The sequence below is a fragment of the Sander lucioperca genome, chromosome 1 (assembly GCF_008315115.2).
Source record: "Sander lucioperca isolate FBNREF2018 chromosome 1, SLUC_FBN_1.2, whole genome shotgun sequence".
In the NCBI taxonomy this organism is placed as follows: Eukaryota; Metazoa; Chordata; class Actinopteri; order Perciformes; family Percidae; genus Sander; species Sander lucioperca.
The window spans coordinates 24,299,223-24,325,652 of record NC_050173.1 but is presented as its reverse complement, the minus strand read 5'-3'; the positions used below and the strand labels follow the sequence as shown (position 1 = coordinate 24,325,652).

The window sequence follows — 26,430 nt, the reverse complement described above, 5'->3', positions numbered from 1 at the left end:
TTTAGAGGCATTCTTTGGACATATTTACAGCGCATTCAGAATATGCGTCTCAATCGGGGTTTTTATCACAGTTTACGCCCAGTTTATGGCCTCTTGCCTGTTTACAGCTTATGGTCAGTTCTGTGCGTTGCTATGGTTGCTGTACAAAAACCAACCAGCCAACAGTTTGCAAGGCTGCAGACACTGCAATGTTATACATCGTTCGTTACTACTAAATTCACTTCTGAGACTTTTTTATGCGAGAAATCAACTATGTAAAGGTCAAATATGTGCCATTTTACAAAAATGTATGGCTAAGTGCAAATTTTGTCCGACTGTGTGTCAGCAGCAACCCAGGCAGCACCGCCGCTGTCACGTTAGCCTGCCCAGCTACTGAACTCCAACACACAGTTGGACATAATTTGCAATTAGCCATCAATTTTCGTAAAACGGCCCGTATTTGACTTCTACATAGTTGATTTCTCGCATAAAAAAGTCTCAGAAGTGAATTTAGTGACGAAATAGCAGACAAACAATGTATACAATTTCTGAGATCTGCGCGACCTATTCAGAAGACTACCTGATCTCAGATCAGTGGTGTAGCCTATGTAAATGTTGGGGCGTGACAAAAGTAGAGACTAGAGCCAAATAAGGAGCTGCCACGAGTTGACGTCAACTCGGTGGTTTGTTGAGATTTGCCCGTTTTCAGAGGCAGTTTGAAATTGTGAGATTTGCAGAGGAAAGAGGTGTCAATGGGATTTTGAGGTTCTATGTATGTCCTATTTACCCACCAAACTGTCGTTATTCAACTATGACAAGGTAAAATCGTTTTTGCATTCTATCACCCCTTTAAACAGTATCAAAGACTTGGATATCAACAGGTTTTTGGATATGCGCACACATCGCTACGCCGACCTTGTCAAGAAGCTGGTTGAAGGAATGAAAGAGGGACGCTGTGTTTGCACGGTCCAACAAGACAGCCGATGCTGGTAAACTCTGAACAAAACATATTTTGCACGGCTGCATGTAAACGTAAATATTAGTGGAATATTCACTTTAATTAGCCATGTAAACAGCTTAGTCGGAATATAATCTTTTTTGGAATAAGGGCAAAAAACTGAATATTATGTGCATGTAAGCTTAGTCATTGACGGCGACTAGATTGTAGTGATAAATGTAATTTCATATTTACCTTTAGCCCCATGAGCTCTCTGTGTGTTGGTCCAGCAGAGGTTTTCTATATCTTTCCAAGTATGTCACCAGCATAGTCCATTACTTTTATCCTACATTGTGTGAGGATTAGGGCCCAGTATTTTATTATTATGTTCTAAAATTAAATGGAAACCTTAACAGTCCATGGGTCGGGTGGACTACTGACTCAGAGTTACGAAGTCAGTGTTTTTAGCTCAGAAATTGACATTGGTTAGTAGGAAACACACATATTTCCAAGATGATTTAAACATTATATAACTGATCAAATGCATACTGACAGAGTTTACAATATGAACCAAGTACACAGTGTAGGGAGGTGTGCCAACTGTTGAATCCTGCTCATTTTAAAATAGTTTGCTATGGAAGAACCAATCCATTTGGCTAGTTGCTTGGAGAAGCTTACCACTACCACCTTGTTGCCAGGAAGCGATATTAAGTGTCAACCCCGTCTTTCGAGGATGAAATACTGTAGCAGTGTTGAGATTTCTCAAACCGCAGCTTCTCTTTTTACCTTAAATCCCTATTTTTTATGAGGAAAGACTATACAGTAAAAACAAAACAAACAGTGAATATCAAAATCTTCCTCTTGCTGCAACTAGTCAGCACAGAGATGATCATGATGGGCAGTGTTGGGAAGGATACTTTCAAAACGTATTCCGTTACAGAATACAGAATACATGCCCAAAAATGTAATTTGTAACGTATTCCGTTACGTTATTCTGAATACTTGGATTACTTCCACATTGAATTGCATTTTATAAATGTAGGAATGCGGCCAACACATACAGCTTACTAAACAGGCCTATTGTGGTGTGTTCTTCTGTTCCATCTGGCTGAATGTGTACCTGAACAAGCAGATAGATTTTTGTATTTGTAGTCCCGAACTGCATACTACAAAAATCTAACCGCAGTCTAAGCTACCACAAGCTAATTTTAGTTAACGTTAGCTAGCATGTCAAACAGTCTTTCAACGGCTCTGGGGCTAGTAAATCAGCACGTAGGAGAATGTAAAGTCGCATGTCAACTATAAAATAGCAAGGTGACCAGTAAAACTACAGCAGACGACTACCCTTGGCTAATTAAAAAAAATAACTTACTTTAAGATGCTTCTTCAGGTTGGAGGTGGAGTAATTTGTACGCTGAAAGGAGGTTGGTTGCTGGTAAGCAGAGGTTGCACTGCACAGTTATATTTCATTCTCCCTTCTCTTTCTTTAATGTGAAATGCTGTTTGAATTTCCAAGATAGAAATGCATTCCTGCCCTGGCTCTGTTGTGCCGGTTCCGGCTCCATCTCACCTCTATCAGTGATCACGCAAATAGCTAATTTTTTCGTTTTCATATTGGGGCTTCTGGGAAATGCATGGAGTTACCTTAATTTATTCAGAGAGTGAATAAACTCGTGAAACAGAGAAGTATCGTCATGTAATCCATTGATTTCAACAATGTAACTGTATTCTAAATACCAACTATTTAAATTGTAACTGTAACGGAATACAGTTACTCATAATTTGTATTATGAATACGTAACACCGGTACATGTATTCCGTTACTCCCCAACACTGATGATGGGGCAGTCACAGGTGTACGTTAATGCAGCACCTTACATGGGATTTGCCCTAAAAGGTTTGGAAGACTTGCAATTAATCATCCTGTATCTGCACTGCAACGAGTATTGTTTCCAAATTTATCACAATGCCAGACCTTCAAAGGCATGTGTCTCACATCATGCCATCCCACAGTAGGAGACATGAGATGTCAGCTGTAAATTAGGCACACAGTGACCCCCACACTGTTCCAGGTTTTGGTTAATCCAAGGCGAGGCACACAGAGGACATAGCCGGACACATTGACCCCTGTGACTTAGGTGCTCAAACACCATTTATGTAATTCAGACTATATCCCAATTTCTGGATGCAATTTACATTTGGGTTGTTGACTCTACAGCAAATCAGTATAGAAATGCTGGACATGTTATTGCCAGGGTCCACACAGGAAATGGAACTCCGACTTCTAACAGCACTAATGTCTTGCTGTACTTACCAAACTGTATAAAGAATGGAAGCTAAACAAAACTTTTTGGCTATATTAGCACCATAATCTGTCAGCTGAAATTGGCTATGGGTCCCACATTGTGCACAGGTTTGTTGGCTGAACTAACTATCCTTTACAGCAGTCTAAAATGGACTGCCAGCAACTGGTCCATTATATCGGTTGGTCGTGTTGTCTTGTGAACAAATTTCTTCTTCCTCTTTTGTCTTTACCCCCGCCCACTGGTGTACAATGTACTTAACCAACAAGACTAAGTCATAGTAAGATAACACAAGTTAGTATTTCTATGTAGGGACACTATGGACTATTTTTGCTGCCTGTAGGGACCAGCTTAAATACATTTGATAACATATTAGTCAGTTCAGAGCTTTAGTGCAACATATCTGCGATTTAACAGGACATAATTACACTTTAATGTGGGAGCATTAAGCCAGTCTTTGTCAGTATCCATGAATGGATCTAGGTTTGCTAATTTGTTCATTTCTAAAAGTTTAAGATGAAAAAAATGAACAGGAGCCTTAACAAACTACTGTGTGTTTGTGTATGTCTCTAATTATGTTTGCATACATGTCCACATGTGTCTGTGTGCATTCTATTCTCCGCCGTGTCCATACACTTTCCCCCACAGTCCTACTGCCTTTATCAGCAGGCTGCCGAAACAGCTGCAGCCTTTTACCAAGAACCCTGTGACAGCTGGTCTCTCACACACACACACACACACACACACACACACACACACACTCTCACTCTCACTCTCCTCAGCCTCTCTCCAATCCTCTTGTATCTATCCCAGGTGGAATTGGGTTGAACAATGGCATGATGGGAAGGGTGTTGTTCGGTGGGCTTGGTGGATAGTGGAATCCTCCCCAAGGTGACCTTTGAGAGGTGGTGGGGGAAGAGTTGAGGGCTTTGACGGTGTAATGGACTGGTGTCACTCTGGCCGGAGATGCTCAGCAGAGTAATAATATCATCTCGATGCTGGGAGGTAAAAACCGCAGAACTACAATTTATTTTGGATGTTTTTTATTTTTCTTCCCATTGCTGAAATTGAAAGTTGACATGGTCGTTTTGCTGTATGTGTTTATAGCAATTCCATGACCCGTAGGCCCTTAAAAGTCAACTGAATTAGATCAAACATTAACGGGAAGCCATGGAGAGAAAAAAAAAACCGCACTTTCATCTTCCTTACACACACTCACCAAATATACATTTTTGCACGTGTACTGCATAGATTTGGTTTTATGAACAGCATGTGTTTTCTTATATGATTACAATAATGTCATTCTTTCATATGCAAAGACAGTAATGTAGTATATAGCTGGTAAATTATTCTGACAATTACTACTTACACAGTTAAAGAAGAGCTACCTCACTCAGAAAGGTGATCTACCTTTTTCTCTTAAATGATTATATTAAAATGATAATATATTCGGCACATTATCTGAAGGAGATGATTATGGTGTTTAGAGGAGAATAAACAACACAGCACAGTTTTTCAGTGCAGTACATTGTTGATTAATATGTCTGTGTGAAAGAAAAAAATAAGTAATTTAATTAGAGAGTAAAAGAGACATCATGTGTATACATTCCTGCACACTCGTTATTCCTGTGTGTATCCACTTCGGTAATTGGTCCAAACACAACGTGAGACAGGGTACAATTACAGCACAAGTGTAATTATCAGATGCTGAAGCAATACGGCTCGTAAATCTGCCCATCGCCAATGATACTGTATGTCAATGAGGCTACCCAGACTCACATGAGATCCAGATCATGCTTTAATTACCTTGAAATGAACCAACTTTGAAAAAAAAGTATCTTGAACTTTCATATATATTGATCTTAATTATTTCAGCCCCAGAGGGTTCAACACACACACACAAAGTGAAAACAGAAGAGTATTTCTGCCTCCCCTCCCCTCCTTCGTCTTCTGACAGAGAGTTTGCTCTCTTGGTGTGGAGGTGTTCAGAAAAAAAAGAGGAAAGGAAAAATAGCCTGGGGCATCTAGCAGAGGATTTGACCCGTTCCCTTGCAGTCAGAGGTAGAAAACGCACTTTTTCCCACACTAGCCATATTCAGGTTTAAAGATTGGAAAGTAAAGCGGTGCCCCTATAGGTGAAAGCATTCATCTTTCTCTCAATATGTAGGTGCGTGCAGCGTGGAACAATCCAGACATTGTGCTGACCCGCCCCGTCTGCTCTCAGCTTACACACCCAAAATAAGATAAATAATAATAAAAGGTTTCCACGTTTATCAAGGGTCCCGGGGTCTGCCGCGTCACGTTAATTTACTTTCAGTCTTATGGCATCACAGCTAGTCACGCGATGGTGTGTTAACCCCCTTGATGATGTATTAAGTTGGATATATAATACGCAAAAATAGATGAAAGTTCTCCCATATGAAAACTTTCACTCTGCCTCTCTGTTTGGTCCATTCAGCTCTATTTAATAAGGAGCTTCCAGTTCTGAGGCGTGGAAAAATAAAGTATAATTTTCAATTTTAAAAACAATCACATTAATGAGGCTTCATGAAAATGCTTTATAATAACATAAGGACATCAAGCAATGTTTTAAACATGAGGACCCTTAAATTTCACCAAAACAGTTCTGGGTTAGGGATAAACTGATTATCAGCCCTGGCCAATTATTGGTCAGTTTTTTGTCAGTTTGCAGATTATATTTATCGCTGTTTTATTTGCCTGATAACCAATAAAGTTAATTGTGCTACTTTTGGCTCTGCTACAGCTCTGTGTCTGTCCCTCTGCTTCGGTTTCACTCACCACTGAGTCTGACTTAATGTCCCGCCCACAACACTATCTGACTATCTTTTACTGTGTATTATGTTGAAAGTATCTAATTATCTAATTCATTAAATAATTGCTTAACACATTTAAACAAAGTTGTGTGTTGGAGTTTGTAACATTCCAAAATGTATGACTTAAAGATTTTCATTTTCACTGTAAATGCATATCGGTTCCAAATATCGGTTAACTACTAATAATCTGTATTGAAAAACCAGTATCGGTCGATCCCTAGTAAGGGTTATAATCAATCAACAATACACTTTAATACACAATATAATTACAAAGACAATACTGCCCTGCAAAGGCAAGAGGAAGTAACTTTGTTTTTGGTCGAAAATTAGTTAATTATATTTTTGGGACATTCAAGACATCCTTTATCATGTGGATAAGTATCTTGAGTCAATTTTGTTGTTTTTTCGAGAAAATAAAGGGTTGTGTTAACAGTAACTTCCAAAAGCCCAGAAGAAACCAAGGCAGAACACTGTAACACCAGTTACCGCTCTTTGACTTTGTTTTGGAACGCTGAAATTGAGTTAGGGTACAGGATAGCAATAAATAGATGGCTATAAGTAATTGTAAATCATGAGAATTATATGCCATGATCACTACATTTTATACAGGTGTTACTAAAATGATATTTTAAATGGTGAACAGCAACCAAATATTGATAATGTGGAAGTCACTGCCTTTTGCCTTGGTGTGACGTCTCACTTTTCGCAGACAATACAAAGGCGGAGTACAGTAACTTCAAAATAGAGGTCAAAAGTAAAAAAGTCAAGTTTGAGCTCAAGCTTTCTTATGTAGATACAGTTCATTACTTAAACATCTAATTGCCAGGTTTCCAGTGTCCTGCCTATAATTCATTTGGCTGGACAACTAAAAAGCTTTAAAATAATTTTTCTCAGTTCCACACTCTAGTGCAGGGGTCTTCAATGTTTTTTAAGCCAAGGAAACCTTAACTGAAAGAGAGACGGAGCAGGGACCCCCTACTACATATATTGTATAAAATTAATTTGCTTATTAAACTGGGCCTACAATAACGTGTAGGGCGGCCTAAAGCTTTTACACATACCTTTTTTGCATAGATTACTAAGCTATTAAAATAGCCTAATAATTGTGGGCATGACTTTATAAGTCATCTTTTAATGTTAAATATACATATGACACATTAAATCCTTGTGGATTTTAGTGGCTACCTTACCTATAGGCCAGTTAACCTATTATCAGTGGGGATTTAGATTTTCTATTGGGATTCATTTTAGGACTTTAATTTTAGAAAAAAACTTAATAATTTGGATGCCCCCCTGCATTGACTCTGAGGACCCCCTAGGGGTCCCGGACCCCCTGTTGATGATCTCTGCTCTAGCGAGTTAAGGTCGTTTGCCTTTGTAGGGCAGAATATACGTCTTCTATTCAGGCCAAATGTGGCACAGAAATATAATAAACGTACTACTCTAAAAGGAGAGGTTTTTTATGTCAATCACACAGCTATTTGACAATAACTTGTGTTTTCCACAATGGCTCTGGTACCATGGGATAACACTCCAATTCTACTGCATAGCAGTGCACAATAACCATATTTCATATTTCTGAGAGAGGGGCACATGGAATCGCTGACGGCGTTTTTCCTGCACTGTGTTTTCATGGTGGAGTCGTGCCCGATGATGGTTGTGATAATTTGATCTGAGAAGACACAGAGATTTGAACTAGCAGAAAGGAGGACGCAAATCCCTCAGTAAATCCCTACACTATATAGCCCCCAGCCTGCCGGGAGAGTTTAATATCTACTGGAATGATTAAACTGAAAAGGTGAAACCACTATTGTAGTAATAAGAAGTAGGACTGTGCAACAGGGGTTGGGGAGTGGGCTAATAGTTTGCACTGCAACTCTGACCTCCAATGTACACAGACGGTCCAGAATACTAATTTCATCAATTTATGTGCATCTATTCCTTTTATTTCTCCTAATGATTCAAATAGGAATATATTTGACAAATGGAACAAATTGGCCTTTTATTAATTTATTTTCTTGGTCTTCATCACCCTATTAAGTACTGCTTTGCACTAGAAAACGGACTGCAGCAATAAATATATAAACAGATAAATAGGTAGATAAAAAAAAAATATAATGCACTTTTTGTTGCTTTGATGAGATGCTATATGATATATTAAGCATGACTTTTTATTAAACAGTTTTCAAATTAGCTTCTTTTCTTTTTCTCCATGAAATTTCCTCACAATTGTCAAAAAATGTATTTAAATTCTTTGAATACCAAAAAATTTACTGTTTATTTTGTGCTTATTTACAGTACTGCTGTGGGTGTAACTATTAACAAAAAAGTCATCCAAAAAAGAAGTAATGCAACTGGTTGAAACACCAGAACAAGGAATGCTCTGAACTTGGTTAAATTGGGCCATAAATGGGAGGTGACAATTTGTTCCTCACACTAATTACTGTAATAAAACATAATCCTGTATGTTGCTGCAGGAAAAAGAAAAAACTTAATTACCAAAGTAAAATTAGAGGCCAGCCCTTTTTAACCAAAAAGGGCAACAAAGACCACAAAACAAACTCAAAAGAACATAACCTTAATATTATCACATATACATGGCTTACATGTTAGGGAATTGCCTTCTTACGGATCCACCAGAGACGGAGAGCAGCATTAGCTATCCCATTGGGTTCCCCTTTCTCATCTTCAGTCGACTGCAAGGCCGTTCCTTCATTACCAAACTGCCAGTGTATCATGGTGTGGGGAGAACACAGCTTTCAAAGTGCACGGAAGGAGCCAATCTGATTGTGGATTGTTTCTAGCCACTATAAAAACCCACTGATAATGTATGATAATGAATACTTTGTAATCTCATCCTGGCTGAAGCCTGGCCTTAAAACAGAAAAGTGATGCACACGTCACATGCCACGCAGTGTATAGCATGTCCTGCGTGTCTTGATTTACAAAACGAGTGGGCATGGTGTCGCCAGCTTCTTTTTTCCTGCCAGTGAGGAGATTTATGAAGAGGGTGTAACATGCTAACCCCAGATCCCAACACCCATAGTCAGGCCCCCAAACCAACTGGTAGAATTCACCATTGCAGTGCCAAGGACATAATCCCTGACTGGCTTACCAACTGCGGAATCCACAACCAAGCTAAGTACCACTGCCAGATGTAAAACCCTGAGCATACCAACATTTTCTACGAAGGTGGGGGAGTGTTTTGCTGCTGTATGCCATTCTTGTGAGTGTAATGGGCTGGGGACGTTTGGCCATTGTTAATGGGGGTGTTGGTGAGTACTGATGGTTCTTAGGTGCTGTAAGCTGCAAATACCTGCACACTGCAATGTCAATTCTGAGTGGGTTCAGCAGCAGTCAACCTTTCACCATTCTGGTGGTCTTTTGATTCATAAATAATAAATCAATAATAAAATATAACATGATGGAGCATGAAAATAATGAATTTGTTAAGATGCATATACGTTAGATTTCCAATCCTTCACTCATGGCACTGTAAAGATTTTGTGTATATATTTACGTTATGTTTTTGGTACCTCAGACATGACATTTCAAAAAGTCATGGAATATTATGTAGAATGGAGTATTATGGAAATTATCTCTGCCTTGATTGGCTGCTGCTTTGGTTAGTCAACAGAATAAAATATCCAGCTGACTCCACAGCCATCATCTACATGTCTATTAATAGTATTAAGTGTGGGCCTAGTAAAACCCATGGGGTTTTCACCAGAACCAAATCTGATAGTGCTGCTGGGTGTTCTCTAAAAAAGGTCATGGAAAGATTTACAGTACACAATCCCCTGTAAATGAATTTAGTAGTCTCGTAAAATACTGCCCCCATACAAAATCTAATTATAGTATATACATATAATACAGTACTACCTGCTAACCATACTAAAATAAAAAAAGGTTTTCTAAATCTAAAGCATTCTCAAAACTTTCGGGAAAAATCATTTCATTAACAATTCAGTTTTTTAGGTGATTTCTATTTTTTCTTAAAGTAATGTCCCAGAGCTATAATAAGCAAACATTTTAACAACTGACTCGACAATGGGGTCTTTAAACTGAGCTAACATCTCACATTATTCTTCCTCTTGCCTTAAAGTCAATTTAACATAATGTGCGTCCTAACTTAATTGAAGCTCGTAGTCTATGATTTCTACACTTTCACTGGTTCAGTAACTGTAAAAGAATATTGAACAAGTGACAATTGTTTGGGCAGTAATGAATTACACTCCTCATTTAGTAATGAATTACACTACTTTAGTAAGAAAATAATGTGTATAGAGTAACTTGTCACTAAGTATTGTGCTACCCCTAACATTGCCTTATAATGCAAATGATAAAACAGAAAGGAAGAAATATGTTATAATTATGATTAAAATGGCTACCCCCTTTTAGACATCCTGTTAGGGTCACTTCCTGGTGGTCATTCCTTACACTGTTGAAGTCCTCCTGGGCTGAACGTCCATAACTGTAGATTTTTTGGTACATAAATTATATTAACCACAGTAACAACAGTAGGAGGTACACCGAGTCAGCATACCAACAGAAACCAACTTAGACATGTAAGTAGGGTAAATTTACTGTCCCTTACTCAGTTCATGCTTTTGTATCTAAAGTGCTGTTGCTATACTTATACCTCCCCTCCAAATAGACCTGCATGTCAACCTGTAACACAGGATAAAAGTGCATTTTCATCTTTTTGTATTATCCTGCTAAACAGTATCCAGGCACAAAAGCAACCAACTTGCAGGGTAAATGCGACGACTCATTCAGGCTCCATACAGAGTAATTCTGCTCTAGCCCCTTTAGTCTCTGCTGGCTAAATCCTCTGTTAGAGATAGAGGCTGGGTTTGATCCCCTGCAGGATCTCAGTTTATCTCTCTTGCAAATCTGCTGCCAGATGACAGGGTTAGCTTTGTGGACTGTGGCTGCCCACGCTCTCTTAAAGATCGACACAATGCGGGTGCCAGTGTTTCTCCCGTTTTACAATTCTGGAGCCATGGACTTATGTGGGGTTCAAAATCCATCTATGTCTTAAAAATACAATTTATGCATGTTTAATTGTCTATTTGCACATGTATATATCCTTATTAATTAAATTACAACACCAAACACCAAGAAAAAATCAATACCTTTTTTATCATTCAATATCTTAAATTTCTAAAATCCAATACCTATTAAGAATTTGGTTTAATTGTAGCAAGTTATTTTTGCAAAGTTTATTTTTAATGGAAACACATTGTGTTAATTTTTTGACCATTTTAAAATGATGTAGTTTCGGAATGAAACTCTTTAATTCTGTCTCAACTGTCTCGGTAAACATGAATGTAATTTAATGTTAAAGTAAAAAGTGGTTTGACAAAGTTTTGACATTGTCTGTAAACTTAAAAGAAATTAGAAAGAAAATGTAATTGCTTTATATTTACCGATACAACCACTGTACTCTGTGTGCTACACATGCCCAGTCACTGCTGTGCACAGGAACACACGTGTCTTGTGTCATCATTTCATCATTTCATCAGTGGGGTGCAACCAGCTGCTGTTGCTGCTTGCTCATTAAACATTTGTAGAGTCAATACAAATTCCACCAAGGCTCCCTTCCTCAGGGCAAACACTGGAAAATACAGTATGTAAACGGTGCCGCACTCATCATTCATCTATGCAGAAAATAGAGCTATCTTCCCACCCTACTGTATCAATAACTGAGGGATGGAGGGGCTCCAGAAGCAAACCTCCGCAATTCATTACGAGCCTGCGTCGCCTCCGGCAGATGAGAAGGTTTGCTGCTGTTGACAGCTCGTCTCTCTGCAGAGAATCTGTGATTATTGTTAAATGTCAATGTGAAATATCAAATCAGCATGCGAGAGTACCTCTGCTGGAGTTAGAGCATTCTGATTTACACTTGAACTTTCTTAAAAACTTTAATTATCTAGGAAAAAGATTGGTGAGCATGCCTTGTCTGTTGTTGACTTACATTTTACTCCGATCACATCAGGGAACTTCCTTAGACAGTTTCAGTCTTACTGCTGCAGAATCGTACGTTGATGACACTTTGATGGCTGATTTCAACTGCTAAACAAGGGAATTTCTCTTATGTTTACTACCAGGGTTGGGTAGTAATGGATTACATGTAATCTGTATTACGTAATCAGATTACAAAAATCAAGTAACTATAATCAGCCCAGATTACAATAAAAAAAGTGTAATCAGATTACAGTTACATTGTTGAGGATTACCTGATTACATTTTATCATGCAAACAATGCAACTTTTTATGATAGCCTAACTATGTAAAAGATAGAAAAATGTTGGGGAAAAAAAATGTGAGGATATGTACTGAGAAATGGATATGTTCAGAGTAAAGAATGTTTTTAGTTAATAACGTTTTTAGTTAGTTCACACAGGAATGCTTTAATGAGAGCAAAAAGATTTCTTAGATGTAATGAAATAATGAAGAGAAAAATAAAATGAGAATTCATTGATCAATTCTGTGGCGGTGTCTTTTACTTAAGGTGGATATTTAATGAAGTGATCTAAGAGTAATCCTAAAGTAATCAGATTACGTTATGTGTTTTGGGTAATCAACTGATTACGTTATTGATTACAAAAATTGCCATGTAATTTGTAGTCAGTAATGGATTACATTTCAAAGTAATCTGACTACTTTGACTGATTAATGAACATCCGTTACATTCAAGCCATTGCCAAATGAGTTGCTACAAAGCTAATTAAGACTATCAGCTCAACTCTCTGTATTTCTCAGTATGGCTATGTTCAGAAGTTGTGTCGTCCGGTGACTTTCCGACGCAGAAGCTCGAGTGAAGATAATGACCTTTTCTGAAGAGTCCATCTTGTTTTTTTAATCCTCCATGTCCTCTTTGGCTACTAGCAACTGTGTGGAGGAGGGGTGAGGACGCGTGCGCGATCACAGAAGGCTGTATCAAGTGGACGCGCCGACAGTGTTGTTGTCATTACTTAGAATTCCTCATGGGGGAGACAGAAACTACGCACTACAGCTTTAACTAGTAATTCACCAGCTTTTTTTTCACTGACCTTTTGGTGTCATGTATCTTTCTTAAAATTCCACCTGAGGTAATTCAACTGAGGTGTCATACCAAGGTGCACCATGACACCCTACCAATGTCAAACGGTGATTGTTAATCATGATCGTGCTGTGTGCAGTTGTCAATTCTGGGTCAATTATATTCAGCTATTTAAAATATTTATTTCCGTCATTTGGCGCAGCCAATGTACTACGTTGCCTTGCCCTGATGAGCTTGAGTGAAATAATCCTAAATCTCTTTACCATCATCATCATCATCACAGATAACTACGCATGAAGTCTCCATGGAGAACAGTTTCAATGACTGCTATGGCTGCGGTGGCAGCGGTTATATGTAAAAACGATGCCCATAGTGACATGCTCCTTACAAATTAAGACACAATGGCATGAAAACAAACCTGTTTTTTGTGTTATTATTCTAAGCGTATGCACGCGGGACAGAATGGGGTTGTACAGCTAGTGGATATAATGCTGAGAAGTTTTTACTAGAGGACACTTTACTCAATATGTAAAACTAAATATACATGTGTACTCTAGCTTACCTTTCACTGTATTTTGTATAATCAAGCGGAATATTATCTTAAGGTCACACAATCATTTTAGCTCTGGGGACAAGTTGACTGAACCTCCCCAGAGAGACAGATTGTTTAGCTGCTATCATATTTGCAAGAGCTTTGCTGTATGTTGGAAACATGTTAGGTCAAACATTCTAGTTTTTGTAATAGTAACTTTTGAAAAATATATCATCCTCTACAGGTTTTCTCAAACAGCTCTTTTTGTCTGGTTGAAACTGAGAAGTTATGACAAGCTAATTGTAGATATTTCTTATTAAATTGTATATTTTGCCATTGTGCTCCATTTTTAGACCTAAGTTGCCCTGCAGTATTCTGAACCCAGGAAAAGCAAAGGGCATCTTGGGTGCCTGGGTAGCTCACCTGGTAGAGCGCGTGCCCATATGCAAAGGCTCAGTCCTCAACGCAGTGGCTGCGGGTTTGGTTCCGACCTACGGCACTTTGCTGCATGTCATTGCCCCCCTCTCTCTCCCCTTTCATGTCTAAGCTGTCCTATCCAATAAAGGCCTAAAATGCCAAAAAAAACAAAAAAAGCAAAGTGCATCTATGCATTGTGCTATAGCATTTAAAAGATCACTATATTTGGCTTATGTTATTTGGAGACCGGCCTTTCGGACCATATGGTACGAGCTTCTACTAACCTCATTGCAGAGTGAGAGAAAGCTGCAGAGACTGTATTGACTGCTGTGGTGAGTAATCTGGCTACTGGCATGCCGCCCCCACACTGCGAAAGTGAGAATAGCCTGCTGGGAGCAAAAGCACTCTGAGGCCTGCTTATCAAACATCTTCCTGTGATCCCAGCCAGCTAGGCCCTCATGGTTCATTGAGAGAGCAAGATATTGCAGGAGACACTTTAACTCTGAGCCACCGCCACGAGAAACTTGTAAAGCAGTGTCTAACAGCGTAACTTGTGAAATGTAGAAACATTATGGCTTTTCAAAATCCATGGGAAATGTGTATGTAACAATGTTTTTTTGTTCTACTTTTTCTAAAGTACTGTAAAATTTATACAGACAGACGTTCAAATAAAGGAAAAACAGCTTAAACAAGCCAGTAATGTGTTATTGGAGTTCTTACAAAAAACGTCCTTATTGCCAGATTATCAACATAACCTCAGTAAAGTCAAGTATTGCACAGTTGCATGTCATATAAGTTACAGTACTAACTGAAATTGCGTGCTTCAGCCAGCTTAAGTTCACATGGGTAAAAGTTAGTTTAACCCCTCTCTCTCTCTCTCTCTCTCTCTCTCTCTCTCTCTCTCTCTCTCTCTCTCTCTCTCTCTCTCTCGGCTGACCTCGAATTTCCTATGCCGCAGACACTTTGAAATCCAGTTTGTTTTTGGGCCCTTCAAAAGACAACACTCACTTTTTCATGGTGTAAATTCTTCTGGGCCTGAATTACAACAACAGATGAAAATAGTTTGTGTATATTTGGTCAGATGTTTTATATTTATTGCTTTTATTACCTATACATCACAAGGTATCATGGGCAGACTTTTTTTTTTTTTATAAAAGCAACACTTTATTGTCCAGGACTTAACCTCACTCATGAGTTGAAACAAGATTTAAGAGATAGGGCAAAAATGTAACCTTAACATGAACTTTGCATGAACGTATAACCCTGAGTGGAATGATCTTCCTCTGGTGTAAGACTAAATAATAAGTCCAATGTGTGCCAAATGATTCAGAAATAATCAACATTTATTGAACTTACTTTGCTTTTGATCTTATCAGAAATTTCATTAGTTATCAAATTTACAACAGAGGAAGAAACGTGCAGTGTTGGAGTGTCGTAAATAGAAAAATATTCACGACACAACATCTCTCTTGAAATTGTTTTCCTACCTATTTAGTTATTTAGGAGGTAAAGTTTACAAGAAACGTGGCGTGCAGGGCGAGGTGCCAGACAGTCAACACTTGACTCCACTAAACAAAAGTAAACACAAAGTCCAAAGATAGCTGATGGCTGTCAATCAAACCCATCCCCAGCTGCCTTTGCCTGTCAGCCGTCACTCTTTTCCCATGGTTCCTCTGGGCTGGACTATCTCTGCTCGTGTTTTTAGACAAACAGATCAGATTCCTGCTCAAACAGGCCGCTGCCGTCCCTTTTGATAACAATGTAATAACTCAAAACAAATGATTCAGCTCTTTGATGAGAACACTTTTATGGGTCACGAAGACTCACCCTCACACTGACATCTGTTTGATTTTATCTTCTTGAACTTTATCCTCTGCTGGAAAATTTACTGGCTCTGACCAAAGCAGTGTGTTAAAGCCAGACTAATAGAGGGGCAAAGGCAACTGAGACACTGGGCAGGACAGCACATCTTAACCCTCAAAGCCCACAACATATAGTCTAGTGCACTTACTGTATACTATACTCTCGAGCATGTGGTGTCATGAAATTTAGCAAAATGAGCACATTTTAAAATGCAAATAATATCACCAGTGCTGATAATAGCATGGAAGTTCACCTGGTAGATGGTCAAATAAACTCACACTCAAAGAGAACTTTAAAGTCCCCCTCCACTAAAACATGTTGTGCTTGGATATCTGTGTCACTGTACAGAACGATGTATGTGCAGAGAATGACAGTAGAAGACTGTTTTCACATTCATCTGCTGAACGGGGACAAGTTTCTCTGTACTCGCCTTAAATCTCAGTTTAACGCGTATGTGTATGAGTGGGATTTTGTGACATCACAACTAAATATAGTTTTGGAAGCCAGTCGTGGTCTAGCATTTCACTTACACAGTTGGATGTCATTGAAAATTGACTTTTCAGTAGTAGTAGGAGACATAGTGTCCAGTAGTTGGACTTTATAAGCAAAACATATTTGTGCATTTGTAGATTCAGAATTTTCCAATGAGGGAGGAGGAGTAGATGTTATTTTAAGAATTTTGTAACACAAATTATTACTCAACGAAGAGTGTTTTCATATGTCTTAAAACATGTCTGGGGGAGATCTTTAATACCGACAATAACTTCGTCAAAGTTGAGCGTGAAAGTTAGATCCATACTTAGGGTCACTGAGCTATCTCCTGGATGTCTGGAAGAGTAGTCTAGCTTTTGTCAAATTAAAAAGTTGAATCATCACACCTGAATTTAACCTGTAGCCAATTATTTCCTGTTGTGTCGGAGTGGCAGAAAAATTATAGCATAATAACTTGGGCTGATCATCGGCTGCACTTCAGTGGATCATGTGTGAATAAAAAATCCCACCATGAAACCAAAACCTGGCCCTCTTAATTCTTGATATCAGCGCAGCCTTCTCATGCTTCTCTATATTTCCTCCTTTGACGAGACCCTGGCCGTGGTTGGAGCTGTATGCTAAAGCCATGGTCAGGCCCCAGAGATTTCCAGCCTCTTAGATGCCTATAACTCATCCCTAGCTCTGCTTCTAAAGGGAGGGAGCCCTCCCCAATCCCAGGCCTGAAATATCCTTTCAAAGGCCGCAGACTGGAGACAGATATGTAGGTGTTTTAGATAAGGTAGGAATTGCATTAAAGGATTTTTCCGTTTTAAAGCTCTTGCCATCTTTTTTTGCCCTTTCCCATAGACTTGAGAAGAGTAGTTGAGAAAGGATGGGAAGAGGGCTAAGGGATGTACTTTGGGACGGACTGGTCCGTACATTTGTGGTCAGTTCACAGCTCATAACAGACTAGCGCTAACCTCAGTGAAAATTGAATAATGTAGAGTGGCTAGAGGCAGCGCAGAACCTTCTCAAGAATACTAAAGTTATTGACCCGGGTTTGGAGGAAAATCCTCCCAGCTCATTGATCTCTTCACCAGCATAATTACAGGGAAGCGAGATGACTCTTCATGTAGAAGAAAATAGAAGATTCAGAGTGATGAATTTTCAGAGTGATGAGGATTCTTGCCAAATGCAACCGTTAAATTAAAAGCTCTTTCCAAAACCTCAGAATGGGATAATTCTGTTTTGCAAAGTAAAGTGGCTGTGGCGTGTGAAAGTGAAAAGTAAACAGCAGGTCTGTTAAGGCCCTTGTATGTATGTATGTATGTATGTATGTATGTATGTAATTATGTATGTATTTATGTATGTACTATGATGAATTATAGTGAAAGAAAGTGTGAAAAATGGCAGGTAAAATTCTCTTCTTTTGGTATCACAAGATTAAATTAAGTTATTGTTAATGAGCAAACATTTAACACACAGCGTAAAGGATGGACATAGTTTATGTTTGGCAGAAGAAAACAATATGGGATCATAGTTTTCACCTAGAAGTTTACTTCATGAAAAGAGAAAGTGTCCTTGAGTATTTTAAGAAAAGGAAAGTATTGTACTTTAATATACTGCAAATATACCAGCGGTTAGGATACAAAAACATCCAGTCATAAATCAAAGTATTTGAAACGTTGCTGAACCAAGCCTAGATATTCGCTGAAATAATATATCACATATCTTGTATTGAGAAAATTACAGACAAGCACACGCAGTCTAGGGAAGGGCGCTAGACTAGACAGGGACTAGGACCCACATGGTCAAAACCCACACATCAGTGGATTCGTAACGGCATGAGAGAGAAAAATAAGAAAGAGAGACAGGGAGTAGGGAAACTTGCTGAAATGCTTGTGGCAGTGGCTGAAATCGAGGGAGGAATTTGCACACAGCAAAGCTAAAGATGAACGTGTAAATGGTTCCGATTATGAGGGGAAAAGCGTAGCCTTTGCTGTCCTTCTTTTGTCTTCATTACATCTTACTATAAAATCTGTAAACCAGGAGGAGTGTTTTAAAGATCTCGAAGGTAAGACCCTTGCTTCATTTCTATTCTTTGCCACTCCAACGCACACATTTTTTTTTTCTTCTATTCCAGCACAGCTCATTGGCTCATTTGTTGTTTGGTAGTGTACATTTTACTTATTGAGCAGTGGAGTTTTGTACAGCCTAGGCAGAGATTAAGACAAATTCTGATAAGGACTGGAAGTTGACTCTCAGCATTAAGGAGGATTAATGTTTAGCTCTGTGTGGCAGGGGCCTTCTCAGTGGCTGTGTTTACGCAGTGTTGCAGACCCCGCATTAATCCGAAATTAGTATAAAAGATCAGCTGTGGCCACTGAGGCGAACCTTCACAGGGCTTAGGCCAGTAATCAAGTCTCACTTTGGGACAATGAGCGCCTGGAAGGTCAATGAGAGGCCTGGGTTGAAGGGACGGGGAGATTGAGGTGGGGGGGTGGGAGGGTGGTGAGGGAATTTTGGTGACCACATGGTTTAATTTAGGTGAGATCCACAGACACACACACGCAGTTTGCCCCCACAGTATGTGCCTTCTCCTCTTTATATTGGGTGTTCATGACCATGATTTGTTTTTGTTACAGCTGCAAAGACATTAGTGTTTATAATTTAACACTTAAAGACATTTCTTCCTTTTTCTTGAAGCCCGTCTGAAATCTTATACATGTATTTGATGTCACACAAGTTTACGTTTCAGCGCACTAAGTATTAGCTCTGTCACATAATTATAATGTGTGCTGAGGGATTATAACAATAAATAGAATAAGACTATCTAGCTGCTTCTAGCGTAGAACAACATCTCCTGTTCCAACGCAAACCAACATTGAGCAGGGCGGGTAGGAGAGTCGCAGGAGATGTCTCGGCTCCAGGATCGTCTCTTACAGGAAAGTAAAACTGTGTCAAATTGAAAACAAGCAGTATAAAAATCAGCAGTGAATTTTCCACTGCCAAACTAGTGCTGGCTGTTGCAATACAAGAGACAGCCCCACTGAATTCAGTTAGGAAAATAAAATAAAGGAAATATAACTCAGCATAAACCACAGCCCTTGGATGATAAATACTTGCAAAACTGTTGATATGTGCATTATTTTGTACTTTTAAACCACTCATACTGTGAGCGGCCACATTCAAACCTGGTTCCAAAAGGAGACCATTTTATTGACATTTTAAATAAGGCTCACCATACAGTACATGTAGCGTTATCATGTGGCCAAGTGAATGTCTCTAGTGCTGCAAAAAGGGTCCGAGAACTTGCCCTTGTAAATACTTTCCAAACTACATCTAAGTTCTTAAATGATTCATTTATAGGGCTTTTACAGCGCCTGGGCAAATTACAGTGGCCTTGAAAAAGAAACATCATCTCTTCAATCAACTATTCTTGGCACGTGCCAAACTTCATCCTGCACTAACTTTTCCACAGTAGTCCTACCATGTATGTCTTTTGTGCACACATGTTAACAACAGAAAAACTACAAATGAAAGGGTAACAGCACAAAAAAACAACAGCAACACAGCCAAACGGCAATTTAGGGCATTTGCACCACATTGTGGTGGAAGCAGCTCTCTTCGAGTGCCAGCAGAGTACCAGCGAACCCCCCACCCCAGCCACCCACTGCTCCTGCTAAGATTAGACAAATTAAACACTATTATTCACGTCACTCCCGCAGCTGGCCTTTTAAGTGGTTCTACGTTAACTATCATAATGGTTTGCTTTGAAAGCCACAGTCGGTCCTTAATTTACAATATGAAAAAGCACTTTTGGCCAAGTCTCGGTGGGATTTTTCTTCTCTTCTTCCTTGTGTTGCAGAGGAAAATAGGTTTTCTTTACACTGCAGTTTCCAGTAGTATGCATGGGTTTCCCTTTCCTTATAAAATATGTTATATTCATATCCATATTTAAACAGCATACGCAACAATTAGAGTTTAAAAACTTAGATTTATCATTATAATATCAAGTAGTAGGTTAATCCAGGTAACATTTATTTTCAAAGGGTAAAGTTTTGTATAGTCTTGTTAAAAGCCAGCCAGGATTCTAGAAGTCAGCTTTAATTAATCATCCCTATACACTATTTTATGATTTGCAAAAAGACATTCCTGACTTTGTGTCCTTTTTTTAGACTGACGACTATAGTAGGTCTGCCAGACTCTCACATCTGTCCATAAGTTTTTAATGTAGTCTCCTGTTGGTAAAAAGCCCTTTTATTTTCCCTTTTGTATCCCCCTAACCCGATAATGGATGTGGTATTGGCCAGGGGCCCGTGGACTGAGGACGGCCGGTGATGGATAACCTAGTTTCAGACCAATCATCACTGTACAGCATGTGCCTTGTATCAGTAGTAAATTGCCCCCCCACCCACACTGAGCACGCTCCAGATACCGATTTAGGGAAGTGACAGTTAGTGGCGTCATGTTAGCTGCCTTACATTTTAAACCTCTATCATGGACCCAAACTCATAACATAGTACTTAGTTGTCAAACTACATTGGTATGGGATGGACAAAATAATGGAAACAGCACATAAACAAGAACTTCTAGTTTGCAGGGGCAGTTACAAAGGCCAAACATATGCCCATTAGTAATGTGAAAGAGGTAAACAGGTCACCACCTTATTATCGATATTTAAATAAAAACAAAAGACTACTGGGATAACCAAAAATGTCAACAAAAAAAACTGCAGGACAGTTATTCCCAAAACACTGTAAAATAATTAGTAGTGGCAAGACAAAAACATTCAGACTTCATCAACGAAAAAGGATCAGTGGTCAAATGTCACAGCAAACCAAGAGGGATAGTTGACTTTTACAGAATTGCTGCTAAATGCCACCAAAATACGGCTTCAGAATGAACAAAAATTTCAGTCAGCAAAAACTTTACATTATGGATTTCATAAAGGTGTTTTTTATGGTAGGCTTTGAAAACCATTTACTTGTCATGAGTAGAGAACTACTCAGCCTGTAAAACAGTTGTATAATGTCTTCTGAGGCTCTGCAGGAAGTCTGAGAGAATAACCCAGATGATATCATCAGGGTTATCTTGGCTTGAGATTTGAGGTCCCCACACCACAAACTTGAGGTGTGGGGTTTGAAAAATGTGGGCATTTAGGAGGCAGGGAGGGTCTAATGAAAGACATTATTGAGTTGTGTAATTGGACATGTAGAATCCGGTGTTTTTAAGACCTGACCCATACTGTAGTTGGGAGGGCCTAAAAGTCAAGATATCTCATCTACTGCCACTTCAACTTTTACCATTCTTGTGAGCCTCCTAATTTAATGTGTTGTTTAAGTATATTGCAAACCGAGCCTGATCTCTGAGCAATAGAAAACTGGTTTACATTTTGAGAAAACTATACAGTGGTATCTACCCTCAATAACATTGTTAAAGTACTAAGTATTGTTACAAAACAATAAACATGGTGATGTATTGTTAATGGTTAACAATACAGTTATACATTTATGCAATGTTAGGAGCATGAATACAATTTATATTCAAGTCATGTCTCAAAGGACTAGAGTCTTCACTTATTGAAGGTCTAATATCTGACTGCACATAGAGCAGGACTTGTATGGCATAACAGGCCTGAATTGGGTAATCAGTGTTCAGATATTATGTAACTATTATTTTGGCCACATCTGGCAAGGCTTTCTCACAAATGCTAGGACATGAACTAAATACTACTAATAACAAATTAAACTGAATATAGTGTACATTGGTGTTCTTTCTGAAATTTAAGTTGCATCAGCAAGACCACAAAACACAGATTTTTGTTACATGATCACGCTGTTATGACTCGAGTCTGTGTGTTCTCACCAAAAGCAACTTGTGGAAAAACGTATCCAAAGTTGGAGCGAGTGGTGTCATAACCCACACCATCACTGCAGGAGCCAGGGGAGCAGAGAAACAGAGCCCTCTTCCACTCGTCTCCCCATATTATTGCCTACGATGAGTCTTGCATATCAGCTTGAAATCCAGCACCAGGGAGCTGCACTTCTGCAGCAGGTTGAGATAGGTTAAGATTGTATGTCTATAAAAATAGTGACAGAATAGCTCACGCCTCAGGGAAGCACGATCACTTTGTCCGCACACTGCAGCTCACTGAAACACCCTTTAGTCGGAGTTTCAGATTTACTGGTGGATTATTACTCCAATGCAAGTGTCTTAGCAAAGAAGTAATGATTATTGCACTGGCAGGTCATTTGTTGCATTCAGTCTCTGTAATATAGAATGAATTTCAATGCAGTTTCTCTCCATTCCACTATTTTTAGAGCATTTAAGAACATAATACATAAAGACTAATCCTAATAAATTATGTGGTATATTTCTGGGGACAAACCTTTAAGACTGAATGTTTTTTTTTTTTGTTTTTTTTTAATAAACACAGAGGAATTGTGGTTTACATTAATCATTTCTAAATTATGAATCAAGTTTGTGAACTGTCTTTTTTTGTTGGTGGGAGCCGTGGCGTCGCAGGAGGTAATTACTGCAAACAGGGTTAAAGCTGTGACACAATTTGAAACCAGCTGTACGACTCACCATGTCACCATACAGCATGAGCCTGTATACCCGAGTGTCTCGAGGAGCTGCAGGCGGCTGGTTCTCATCCTCACTGTGATGATTTATGCCCAACACATCTTAGTACAGTAAGAAAAGAGTCAGCATACAAAAATAGAGAGGGGAGGAAAAAAAAGATGCTCTTCACATTCACATGGTTTGCATTTCTGCCTGCATGGGCGAAGATGACATTTCATTTCTTACCAAGTCATCTCAAACGGGCTAATTCAATTTGCACTCAAAGCTGTTTCTAATCCTCTCCCCGTTCTCAATTTTTCACTCCATCGTCTGAATACCAGAACATTTGATGTTTGATTGTCTTTAAGGGTAAACGTGGGGCATTTTGACACAGCTGTTGGTAAAAAATGGGAAGAAAACAGTAGTTGCATGATGGAGTTATCCAATGATATTTAATCTGCATCATGTAGTTTAGCAGGTTTAACAGTTGTTAAGTTTCTTTGGCTAGTTAGTACAGTTTGTGAAGCTCTTTGTTCACTCTTTAAGAGGGTGACTGTAGATTAGATTTGTTGAAGTAGGTGGAAATACCAGTGGGTTTTACTAAATAGATGTACACGCAAGCAGGACCTCTGGTCACCAAGAAATATTTACAGCATGTAACTTAAATTTAAATTTAGCATTTATGTTTGTGTACAGGTTAAACAAAGATATATGTATTAATTACTGAGCTTTGGAGGAGCATATTTTCTCAACTTTGGACAGCCAGACCCTGCTTCTGGTCTTAACGCTAAGCTAATCATCTACTGGCTCTGGCTCCATATTTAGTATAGACTCCAACTCCAGCACAAAAGTCAAAATTTTCTTTAAAAGTGGTACTCAAGTGATTTAGCATTGCCCTTCCATAAAGTTGGGGATCTAAGAGAGACAAATTTTTTGTTTAAAGAATGGTAAAATTTGATGCATCAGAGGGCAAGATAGCTTTCCTAACGTGAGTTAAGCTCCAGAAATCTGAATCGTACAATTCCCATAATGCAACTCAATGCCCTCTTTTCATTACACCCTCCCTGTGTGCTGAACGCCCAAAGCGTTCAAACTACATGCCCCTAGTTTGTAACTGAGGTTCCTTGTTAAAAAAAATAAATAATGTATCCAAGCCCTAACCATGATGGTCATCATATTATTTTCTCAGACTTGACAAACGTCCTCCAGAGTCAAAGAAGCCATTATACAACTGAAAATTTCTAATAACCAAACTGATTTTGATGTGTGCAATCATTTGACTGCACTTTCAACATGCTGCTGAATTGAAAGATAACTCTTCTTTTTGAATTATTAAGGCCTGCTAGTAATCACAGCAATACTTTTGCAACAAGGTCGACCATCATCTACTGCTAGAACAGTTGCAGTTTCGCTGCCTGCGCTTCTATATTTAAGTGTTGTGGTCATGCATGATCCATTGTGGGCTCAGAAAGGCACTTGCCATGCCAGGCTACAGTATCAGACGTCTGGCCCCGACTGTTGCCATGAGAGTTTCTCCACACTGGCCACAGCTTGCCTGCACTGCGCCCGCCGCCAACAGCCCTCGCAAGGTAATCCTTACCCACTTATGTGCAGCGAGTGAAACTAATTTCCTCATCCGCTCATCAAATTAGCTAGTGGATTTTAAAATAGAACGGCCGCTCTGCATTTCTATTGTTGTAGAATATACAAAATAGGTTGTTTACCTGTTGAAGTGTCTTTTAAAATATTCAATACCAGCCAAAACTAAAATGTCTTAGCTGCATTTTTCTTGTGGACAGAGTTAATTTACAAAATGTATTTAGGGATCAGGTACCGTTTGAGGATTGTGGTGATGATGTTCAGCAAATGTCCACTTTATAAAGCTGTAAAGGTAGTGACTTGGCAATCTGAAGTCAACATTAGCATTTGGCATGCAATTCTGGGTCACATCAGCAGGCCGCAAAAGTGAAAGTAAGAAGGGAAACACTGTACATTTCTGAAGTTTTTAAGTTGTCTCTAAGGGAAACACTCACATGTGCAGTGTGTAAATAGATAACACAGAAATATCTTAGTTTCCATCCTCTGCCAAGTAACATAACACTAGATATAATAGCAGCGATAAACTGAGAGTTCTGGCCACCCTGGCAGTCCAGCAGGTTATGGGAGTAGTTTCTCTTTACCAGCCCTGCACGCCATGTCCCTGCACTGCATTTCTATCCATTAACACTGTCACTGTGCACGCACTCAAATTGGGAGCGTAATAAGAGGCAGATGAGTCTTGCAGCCGCTCCCCTCGCAGCCGGCAGAGACCCTGTAGGAGGGAAAATTTGTCAGACTAAAACCACCCCAACAGGGGGGAGCTCTTAGGTCAGAAGCCCTTAAGTTGACGATAGCAGACACTCCTATGAGTTTGTGATGAAAACCGCGTGATCCATCATCGCCGGCGCGTTCTTATGTTAAGGGACTGTAAGCATGCTGAGAGCTCCCACGAGCCTCCACTTGATCACAGTTAAGCTGAGCTACATGGGGCACCAAAGCTATCACTCGTTATGAAAATGGAGGGAAACTGAGATAAGCTTCCAAATTAAATAATTAAAATAGATCCTCATAGGGACTGTTTAGCATACGTACGTAGATATCTGAGAAGTAAAATAGCATCATAATAATATATCCCTTTATTCTTGACGTTTTCACAAGAGCTTTTATATAACCTGCTTGTCACTGGCTGAAATCAATATTAATCAGCATATTTTCTGATATATATATATACACACACACACACACGATGCAAAATCTCATATGCTTAAAGTTTGATTAAATTAAATTAATTGTATTCCACCGTAGAGATTACATTAGAAGATCGAATGTGTAAAATAAAATAAAACTTCAACAACTCATTTTGTAATAGTTTTTAATTAGGATTGGCTTAAAATCAATCATTTAAAAAAATAACTTTATGATCATAACATGTTATCTATAGCCAGACCTTTTTTCATTACGTTAACACCACAATAACTTAAAAAGGCAAAATTACAAAAATGTAGATGCCAAAGCACATTCGAGTGCTCCACTTCAGGCCAGGCTTAACAAGTTGTTGGGACGTTCGTATGTGTAAAGTACAACTAAGTCATACACCATTAGTTGTATTTAAAATAATCATCCATGATCTCTTTCCCCTGAATTCTCTTCCATATATAAGCCATGCCTAAACAGCAGTACCACCTTGTCTTACACCAGTACTAATGTGAGCCCCCCATTAGCGCCACTAGCACAAAGGTAGCAACATCCCTATGTCTCGGAGCCAAGACAAGTCTGGCTCTGATTACCATGGGAGCTACTGCCTCTGCCTGAGAAAAAAATTCTGCTGGTTTAAAATAAATGTTATTGTTTGTCACAGGAAACCAATCTGATTACTGTTTCTTCTCTCATGCGCACACTTAACGCCGGGCACCGGGCTGTATTTATGCATGTGGTTTTCA

The 26,430-nt window shown here is 39.0% G+C and overlaps 1 protein-coding gene and 1 long non-coding RNA gene across 2 annotated transcripts in view; one reads left to right on the top strand and one right to left on the bottom strand.

Moving 5' to 3' along the window:
• The window catches only part of LOC116052918, a 200,824-nt gene that overhangs the window by 101,208 nt on the left and 73,186 nt on the right, over positions 1-26,430 (bottom strand). The gene's annotated exons all lie outside the window — the stretch shown is intronic.
• pitx2 (paired-like homeodomain 2) overlaps positions 18,189-26,430 on the top strand; it is a 63,506-nt gene continuing 55,264 nt past the window's right edge. Inside the window, exon 1 of the mRNA XM_036001068.1 lies at positions 18,189-18,458. The gene's annotated coding sequence lies outside the window, so the exon portion shown is untranslated. The remainder of the gene's footprint in view (positions 18,459-26,430) is intronic.